The sequence below is a fragment of the Phoca vitulina genome, unplaced genomic scaffold (genome assembly GCF_004348235.1).
Source record: "Phoca vitulina isolate PV1807 unplaced genomic scaffold, GSC_HSeal_1.0 scaffold2, whole genome shotgun sequence".
Classification (NCBI taxonomy): domain Eukaryota; kingdom Metazoa; phylum Chordata; class Mammalia; order Carnivora; family Phocidae; genus Phoca; species Phoca vitulina.
In genome coordinates this window covers 83,279,993-83,288,522 of record NW_022589705.1, presented here as the reverse complement: position 1 = coordinate 83,288,522, position 8,530 = coordinate 83,279,993, and the positions used below count along the sequence as shown (strand labels likewise).

General features: G+C 42.2%; 1 pseudogene; it reads right to left on the bottom strand.

Annotated features, from left to right (window-relative positions):
- LOC116638905 overlaps nt 1–6,556 on the bottom strand; it is a 44,248-nt pseudogene extending 37,692 nt beyond the window's left edge.
- Between the last annotated feature and the right edge of the window lie 1,974 nt (nt 6,557–8,530).

Below are 8,530 nucleotides of genomic sequence, written 5' to 3'. Positions count from 1 at the left end.
GGGGGGGGAGCACAGGGAGGGAGAGAGAGTAAAGTGTCCAGAGTGTGTGTTTAAGGTTTTCCCAAGTGACTCAGGGGCTGGGCCCCAAAAGAAAGTCAGCCCAGCATGCCTGGGCAAGCCCCCTGTCCTGGTTCCCCTCTTTACCCAAACAAGGCGATGAGTGTGGGGCCACTTGGGGCCAAGAGGGGCTGTAAGGAGGCAAGGGGGGGGGTTGGTGCCAGTTGAGGGGGTAGAATTAAAACCGATCACCAGGAGGGAAGAGATTTCTTGCTTCAAAATAACTTCAAAATAGGAACTCCTGATAAATCCAAAGAAGAAAGTGTAAAACCCACAACCCCGTCACTCAGGCATAAACACTGTTCATATTTTGGGTGTGGTTCCCTCCAGTGCTTGGTGTATGCACTTAGCTATATACATATTTATATTTATAATAATAAATATATTCATAATAACATTTTATTATTGCCAAAATAGTGTGTCTTCACTGTAGAACATTTAGAGAGTAGAAATGAAGACAAGAAGGTAAAAAATGATGATCTCAGCTAGGATGACTTTCTAGGTTTTCCTGTTTTCTTGTGAATTATCTTATAATGAATATATTAATACAAATCACATGCCACTTCTACCTGCTAGTCTTCAGCACGGAGGTCGGCTCGCTGAAATCATTTCTCCAAACAAACAGAACTTAAAGATAAAGTCATGGATTTTAGCCTCTTTTACATGGCAGACCCTCTTGAGAATCCGGTAAGAGCTACGGACACACCAAAACATACACACAAAAATGCACACGGAAACGTTTTCCTAAAATGTCAGGGGGTCCACAGACTCCCTGCAATCCCCCTTTACATAGGACCCAAGGGCCCCAGGCTCAAACTCCTCCCGGTTCCTGAATTATCAAGTGAAAACGGGCTTCTGATCCCAGAGCCCAAAGGAAAGTCACACCCAGCACGTCCTCCCTCCCCCCACTCCCGCCCACACTCCCCTTTTTCACCTGAATATTTTTATCTGGGACGGTTCAGTGTAGTTGACAGTTTAGGAGGGGGTTTCTGTTGGTTTAGTATTTCATTCCTTGGAAAAAAACCTTCATTGTCCTCATTTTGTTTTGCTTCGAAATACTTAAGTTTTTTTATTTTGATGTGATTTCCAACATACAGAAAAGTAGTATGGCTAATACAAGGAACTACTACACACTCTGTTTTGTTTTGTTACAAAAATAACACATGCCAATGGTAACAGGTCAAATGACGCCGAAGTGTGTGGAAAAAAAAGTTAATAGGCTTCCATTTCCCCTCCCAACACACAGAACGTAAACCTTCTCTAAGCCCCTGGGAATATACATACGTACATGCGTATGTATATATTTACATGAATATGTTCCTTTTGCTTTAAAAAAAATTCCCTTATTTTATATATACAGAATAGTTTCTATGCCTGAGATTTATGTTTTTTGTTAATTGAAACTATATACAGGGACTCCTAGCGGGCTGTCGGTAGAGCGTGCCACTATTGATCTTGGGGTTGTGATTTTGAGCCCCATGTTGCATATAGACATTACTTAAAAAAAAAAATAAAGACACTAAATACAGCTATCCAGGGCTGGCCGGCTGACTTCCAACCATCAATAGGGCAAATGTTCAGAAAAACATGAGGGAAAAGGAAAATATAAGCAGAAAATCAAGGGAATGGTTGAGCAGCTATCAAGGAGCATGCGTGAGGATCTCGTGGTGGTCCGGAACACAGCCCTCTACAGTTTGCTTCTTTCATTTAATATTCTGTCTGACATCCTCTAGGTCAACTTCATTCCTGTTAGTACTCCATACTTTTTCATTGTATTGTTGGGCGGTACTTTCTTCAACGTGTCCCCTATACGTACACATCCAGGTTGTTTCTGCTTTGCGGAAGCGGATAACCATCCTGAGGTAATAGTCATCTTGTGACATCTTTAACTGGGCTGTACCTAGACAATATAAAACTTTTGTGCGAATCAGCGAAAGGTGCCTCCCCAGGCAGACATGGGCCTGTAACAAGGCACTCCCCTGGCTTGGCAAGTAGAGTGTACGCTGGATTCCAGCCCCACGTGCCCCTCAGCCTGGTGTCCTTGTGCAGTGAACAACCTGCACATCTATACATGGCAGTCTCATCTTGCACACTCATTTTTCCTCATGTATGAGGGATCTCTGAAAGTAAGACTGCTCGGACAAAGGGTATGTGTGCATTTTTAACTGTAAAAGATTCTGCTAGATTCATGTGTGTGTGAGTGTGTGTGTGTGCACGTGCATGTGTGCTTACAAAATTGGTATCATATTATATTTGCTATAACATATTTATATGAAGTGTAACATCTTTCAGTCCTAACATATTTTGACTGCCTTTTCTGTCACTACCAATTCTATGTTTGCACCTTGATTTTTTAAACACCTTTTGAGGTATAACTAACATACAATAAACTATACTTTTTTTGGTGGGGGAGGCAACAGAAAAGGCTTTATTAGAAAATTCTCACCCTGGGGCGCCTGGGTAGCTCACTGGTTTCGGTATCTGACTCTTGGTTTTAGCTCAGGTCGTGATCGTGGTCGTGGGATCCAGCCCCAACTTGGGCTCTGCACTCAGTGGGGAGTCTACTTGGAGATTTGGGGATTCTTTCTCCTCTCCCTCTGCCCCTTCTCCCACTCAGGCACACATTGTCTCTCTCTCTCTCTCCCTCTAAAATAAATAAACAAATCTTTAAAAAAAGAAAAGAAAAAAAGAAAATTCTCACCCTGGACTGGTGAAGCGTAAATTATACCTATTTAAAATGTACAATTTCTGGGGCGCCTGGGTGGCTTAGTTGTTCAGCATCTACCTTCGGCTCAGGTCCTGGGGTCCTGGGATCAAGCCCTGCATCAGGCTCCCTGCTCCGCAGGAAGCCTGCTTCCCCCTCTCGCACTCCCCCTGCTTGTGTTCCCTCTTTCACTGTGCCTCTCTCTGTCAAATAAATAAAATCTTAAAAAAATAAAATAAAATGTACAATTTCTTACAAATATAGCCTCATTACATTGTATAACTGAAACTAATACAACATTATACGTCAATTATATCTCAATAAAAAATAGATAAACCTATAAATAGGCCAATAAAAAATGTAAAGCTTCAGAAGTTTTGACATATGGATACACTGTTAAAACCATAACCAAAATCAAGACAATGAACATATCCATCACGTCCAATAGCCCCTTTGAAATCCCTCCCTCCCGCCCCTACCCGCACACTCTCCAACCCCCAGGCAACCACTGCTTTGCATTCTTCACTATAGATTAGTTTATCCTTCCTACAATTGTAAAAAAATGGAATTACACAGTATGTATTCTCTTTTGTCTAACTTCTTTCACTCAGCAAAATTATTTTGCGATTCATCCATGTTGTTGCATATATCCATAGCTCATTCATTTGTATGGCTATAGGATGTACCACATTGAATTGTTTATCCACTCACCTGTTAATGGACATTTGGGTTGTTTCAAGTATGGGCCTCTGACAAATAATACTGGTGTGACAATTCATGCACAAATCTTAGTATGGATATAGGTTTTCATTTTTCTTGGGGAAAAACCTCATAGTAGAATGGCTAGATCATACGGCTGGTGTGTTTTCAGCTTTTTAAGGAAATGCCCAGCTGTTTTCCAGAGCGGTTGTACTATTTTACATTCCTACCAGCAAGAATTCCAGTTATTCCACATGCTCATCAACACGATATAGCTGGTCTTTTTAGTTTTTACAATTTTATGCGGGACAATTTTTTCATGCTCACTTTCCATCTGTGCACCTTATTTGGTGAAGTATCTGTTCAAATCTTTTGCCCGTTTGTAGATTCGGTTGGCTATTTTCTTATTATTGAGTTTTGAGCATTGATAAATTCTGGACAAAAAGTTCCTTATCAGATGCCTGATTTGCAAACATTTTATTGCTTGCATTTTATTTCTTTATATTTGTATAACTTTTTGTTTTTATTTACTTTGATTATATTTCTTTTATTTTTTTAACAATTTAATTTTTTGTTGTTGTTTGCAAACATTTTATTTAATTTTGTGGCTTGTCTTTTCATTCTCTTAATGGTGCTTTTTGAAAAGCAAAAGTCTTTAATATTAATGAAATCTAATTGATCAATTTTTCCTTTATGGTTTGGGGTTTTTGCAACCTAAGAAATCTTTCACTGATCCAAGATCATACAGGATTTTTCCTAATGTTTTCTTCAAGGGCACCTGGGTGGCTCAGTTGGTTAAGTGACTGCCTTCGGCTCAGGTCATGATTCTGGAGTCCCGGGATCGAGTCCTGCATCGGCTCCCTGCTCAGCAGGGAGTCTGCTTCTCCCTCTGACCCTTCTCCCTCTCATGCTCTCTGTCTCTCATTCTCTCTCTCTCAAATAAATAAAATCTTTAAAAAAAAAAAGAAGTCTTATAGTTTTGGGGCACCGGGGTGGGTTGGTTAAGCATCTGACTCTTGATTTCAGCTCAGGTTATGATCTCAGGGTCATGCGATCGAGCCTTGCATGGGGCTCTGTGCTCAGCATTGAGTCTGCTTGGGATTCTCTCTCTCTCTCCCTCTGCCCCTCCCCCACCTCAAATAAATAAACACATCTTTTTTTTTAAGATTTTATTTATTTATTTGACAGAGACAGAGAGAGCACAAGCAGAGGGAGCAGCAGAGGGAGAGGGAGAAGCAGGCTCCCCGCTGAGCATGATCCCAGGGTCCTGAGCCGAAGGCAGACGCTTAACCAACTGGGTCACCCAGGCACCCTAAATAAATAAATCTTAAAAAAAAAAAAGAATTCTTACAGTTTTAAGTTTTACATTTAGGTCTCTGATCCACTATGAGTTAATTTTTATTTTGATATGTGATTTTCTTTTTAATTATCTAAAACCTTGTCACATGATTTACAAATTTGTTCTGATATATCTCCTCCAATCCTTCTAACGAGTTGGCAGAAGCACCATTACCAATCATACGTATATGGTAATTTTACAGTTCTGTCTTTGAATAGCTGTTTAGAAGACAATCCTGAATTATGACCTAGTCTGACTTAGTAAAAAATTCACAAGCCAAGTTTGCTGCCATATCTTGTCACACTGAATTTTAAAAGCATCTGAACTCACGGATGATCTACAAAATGTGAGAAGTGCTAAATAGTCTTATTTAATACGATACATAAACCACACTAAAATGCCATTCCTGAGGCAAAAGACAACATTTTTGATGCAGGGAATGTTAATTAAATTGGCATAGTTAAGACCACAAAAAGAAAGTGGACATAGCCAGCTAATCTTCAGCCCTTGTCGTTAACAGGCCAATGAACACAACTTGAAACACAGCGAGTGGAGTCTTGCTGTTCTCTACAACAGTGATATATGAAATACATTTTATATATATATATAAACATATTAATATAACTCGTTATGTAAATCTAATATAAAACCAATCTCCTACAGGTTTAGAGCTGGCATTTACCATCTCTGGGAAAAGCTGAACGTTACTAATCAATTCCAATCATATCTTTAGAAGGGGAAAACAGTGACAGTACTTGCTGAACCAGAATTCCTAGCAAAGTTCAGAAAGTTGATCACATGCATTTAACCTAGTCTGACTTAGTAAAAAATTCACAAGCCAAGTTTGCCAATTCACAAGCCAATCTTATTTATTTATTTATTTATTTATTTATTTATTTATTTATTAAAGATTTTATTTATTTATTTGAGAGAGAGAGAGCACAGAGGGAGAGAGAGAGGGAGAAGCAGGCTCCCTGCTGAGCAGGGAGCCCCATGCGGGACTCGATCCCAGGACCCTGGGATCACGACCTGAGCCAAAGGCAGACAACACTTAACCGACTGAGCCATCCAGGTGCCCCAAGCCAATCTTATTTAAATCACGACTGTCCAAAAGAAATATTCTATCAGCCAGTCATGATCTGAATTCTGGTGTATGAGATCAATTTAAATATGGTACACATTTAAAAAGTCATGAGACATTTTTGTTTTGTAATAAGTAAGGCTGTGGCCAACTGTTACTCCTTAGTAGCTTTTTTTTTTTAAGATTTTATTTATTCATTTGACAGAGAGAGAACACAAGCAGGGGGAGTGGCAGGCAGAGGGAGAGGGAGAAGCAGGCTCCCCAAAGAGCAGGGAACCAGATGTGGGGCTCGATCCCAGAACACTGGGATCATGACCTGAGCTTAAAGCAGATGCCCAACCAACTGAGCCACCCAGGAGCCCCTCCGTAGTAGCTTTTTTGAGGTAAGCTATCAAGTCTGCACTGTCCCCTGTCTTCTTAATGCCAGCCAAGATCATTTTTATTCCAGGGATGTACTTCTTGGGATTCTCCAAATACTCCATCAGTGTCTCCTCTCCCCAGTGATGCCTTTGTTCTTGTTAGCATCCATGTAAGAAAATTCAGGTGCCTGACCTGTCTTTCGCCCAAATAGACCATGGCAATTTGGCCCAGTCTTGTGCTCACCTCCCTTTGTCAGGGTCTGGCACTGGGCACACTTCTGAACAAAAACCTTCTTGCCCTTCTCAACATCATTCATTTTTAAATTGCTCTTTCATCAGGTGTGAAATGAAGATGCCCACTCGCAAGCCAGATGTCTGCTCTCTCCAGTAGGAGTTAATTTTTATACATGTGGTATGAGGTATGGATGGAAGGTTTTTGGTTTTCTTTGTTTTTTGCTTATGGATATACACTTGCACGTAGATTTTAATGGCAAAAAATAACCATTTCCCAGCAAATTTCCTCCCCCCTTCCTGAAGACAAGTTGTACCCAAAAAGGAAGACCTAGAGTGCTGTGTCCACTGTGGGCACTTGGAATGTTTTTTGAATGAATCAATGAGTCTGTCCCACCTCAAGGAATCCCAGAATGTCAGAGCTGGGAAAGATCTTGGATTATCTAGTCCAGACGAGTCCCCTTATCCCCATTTTATAGGGAGGGACACTCTAGCTTAGGGACAAGGAGTATCTGCCTACAGCAAATAGGTGACAGAACTGAAGCTTAAACTCAGGGCCCCTAACTCTTTGTCTGGAGCACTTTCCATAACACCATGCTAGCTCTTGTCCCCAAGACTGTTTGCCAGCAAAAGGCCTAGATCTGCGACTCCATCTTGTGCAAGTCCTGACTAGGTGAACGCATCATCTGTAGGAAAGGCCACCATGCTGTGTGTGGGCATTTGCTTGTGCATCTCATTTAATGCTCACAACAGCCCATGAGAAGTTCATTATGGTCGCCGCTCTACAGATCAGGAAACCGAGGCCCAGAGAGCTTAAGCGATACAGGCTCATTGAGGAAGGGGGAGCGGTGGGCTCTGATTCCCGACTGTCAAACTCTAAAGCTTCCTTTTCCCTCACATATTCCTCCTCTGGCCCCGCTCTTATCCAAGGGATCCTGCAGAGGTAGGATGGCAGGTTGGTTCAGAACCTAAACTGGAGCTGAACAGCCTGGCATGAACCTCACCTTGGACAAGTCAGCTGTCCTTTATGAACTTCAGTTTCCTTCTCTCTAAAGTGGGAATCATGCTATTAACAATGCCTGGCATACAGAGCTGTGAGATTAAGAGAGCTAACATGTGGACCAACCCTCAAGGAGTCTCGGTGGTCGTCCCCCTGGGGAGCGGAAAGGCTGGGACAGTCCAGTGGCAGCTCCCAAAGACCTGCGAATAGAAGGGCAAAGGAGCCCCTGCACTGGGCCGAGGTGAGGCTGAGCAGAAGTGAGAAGGGGCCAAAGAGGAAGAGCAACCAAGACAAGAGGCCAGGAGGCTGCCCGCCTGCCCCAGGTTCCACAAAGAAGGATAAAACCTTAGCCTGACCCCTTGGACCCTCCAAAGGATCTCCAAAAGGTGAAGAAAAATTATACACTCAGATACACTCTCACTCACAAATGGCTTCTCACAGAATTCTTGAGATTCACAGAACACTTACAATGTGAAGACCAGAGGGTGTGGTGTGGGGATCCCCTGTTGCCTGTTTTCTGAGAATGATGGAGAAGGCATTTGAAGGGGTTGGTTCAGGCCATCATGAAACTACAGCTTCAGGCTTAGGAGGGATCTCAGAGGCTGTTGTCCACTCTTTCTCACTCCCTTCCCTCTTCCCCATTCCCGGGAGGCAAGACAACACTATAGGTAAACACAGGCTTCAGCACCCACAGCTGTGGGTTGTGATCCGACCAAATCCAGCTAGCTGTCTGTTTTTATATAGCCTTAAACCTAGAAATGGATTTCCATTTCCAAAGCATTGTGTAGAAGAGGAGGAGGTGGGGGGAGGAGGAAGAGGAGAAGAGGGGCAAAGGGGAAGGAGAAAGAAGAGTATGCAACAGAGATTGTATATGTCCTGTAAAGCCTCAAATACTTGTTATCTGGCCCTTTACCAAAAAAGTTTGCCAACTTTGCCTTAGAAACATCTCCTATTCCAGACAGCTAAGTGGTACACATCACTTTCGCCCATATTCTATTTGCTAGAACTGTCACATGGCCATACCTGACTGCAAGGGAGTCTGGGAAATGTAGTCCAGTTC